We start from the raw sequence: 1,356 nt of genomic DNA on the forward strand, positions 1-1,356 counted from the left end.
CCCTGGAGCCCTGCTGTCCCCAAGGATGGGGACTCCCCACCTCCTGGAGACCCAGCCCAGGGCTGCAGTGTCCCCGGGTCCCTCAACATCCCAAACTGGGATTTGTGCCATTGTTCCACCATCCAGCACCACCTCCCAGGGCATGACCCGGCCCTTGCAGCTGCTCTGTGGGGCCCGACTCTGCCATGTCCCCTCCTTGGCCGTGCTCCCCAGGTGCTGGGGACTGTCCCTGGGGCCCTCTCTGGTTTCTCCCTGTCCCTTTCCATGGGGAAGCCCAGATCTGGATGCTGCATTGCCGGTGCATTCCCCACAGTGCCTCCCCAGCACATGGTCCCTGCTCCAGCCACAGGGACACTGGGGATGTCCCCAAGCCCCAAGGAGGTGGGGGTTCTCCCCGCCAAGCCAGCCTGCTGGAGCTCCTAGGTTATAAATACCTCCCTGCACACTCAGCCTGGCATATTTTTAGCTCAGGGCCGGGTGGCGGAGGCTTTCCCACAGCTATTTCAGCGCACGGCTCCTCTCCAAGGGGCGCAGAGCAGTGGGGCCAGGCAGGTCCAGCACCCCATGGACAAGCCCACTGGTGGCCCTGGCCATGTGCTGGGCTTGCCATGGCCCTTCCCATGAGCCCAGCCCAGCCAAGCCGGGCCAGCGCCACCAGCCCTGGCCAGGCTGTCCCCCAGGGATGGCTTCACCCCATGGGGGGACAGCACAGAGAGGAACTGAGCTGCAGCCTGTGCTTTTGGACACCCACGGCTGCCGCGGTGCCCACCGCCGGGTGCAGGCCGATGTACACGCATGTGCGCAGCTCCCCACGCCCAGCATGCGAGAGAGGCTCCACAGCCGCATTCCTCACTGACCCGGACTGGTTCGACGACAGCCCAGCCCTGGGCTGACCTGGATCCATTTAAATCAGCTGTGACTCACCCAGGGCTCGCTCCCAGCCTCTCCGCACGCCTTGCCGGCCCCACGGCCCTTCTCCCATGGGCACAGCCAGGTGCTGGGACCTGCTGGCGCTGCCTCCTCACCCCCTCCATCGCGCTGCCCAGGGACTTTGTACCACTGACATGAGCTGGGAACAGAGTCGCTCCGCGCACCATGCCGGGGAAACAGCAGTTTCAGATCAGGCTCCAGCTTTGCGCGCTGTTGCTTTATGGTGCTACAGAAGATAAAGTCTCGGTGCTGCTAAGGGGATGGGCTCGTCTCCCTGGTGAAGAGGAGACATACCCAGGGTGTTTGTCACTGGGAAGCTTTCATCCTTGCTGGGATGCTGCTATCACAGTGATTTCACGCTCCTGTGCAAGGAAGCTGCTCTCCAGGAACGTGCCACTATGGCCAGGGCGAGCCCCTGGGCTGGCG

General features: G+C 63.9%; 1 protein-coding gene across 1 annotated transcript in view; it reads right to left on the minus strand.

The window, feature by feature from the left end:
* Window positions 1-1,356, minus strand: part of LOC104468645 (partitioning defective 6 homolog beta-like) — a gene marked incomplete at both ends in the record, with an annotated part of 2,726 nt that overhangs the window by 717 nt on the left and 653 nt on the right. The gene's annotated exons all lie outside the window — the stretch shown is intronic.

This window comes from Pterocles gutturalis, unplaced genomic scaffold, assembly GCF_000699245.1.
Source record: "Pterocles gutturalis isolate BGI_N339 unplaced genomic scaffold, ASM69924v1 scaffold7595, whole genome shotgun sequence".
Classification (NCBI taxonomy): domain Eukaryota; kingdom Metazoa; phylum Chordata; class Aves; order Pterocliformes; family Pteroclidae; genus Pterocles; species Pterocles gutturalis.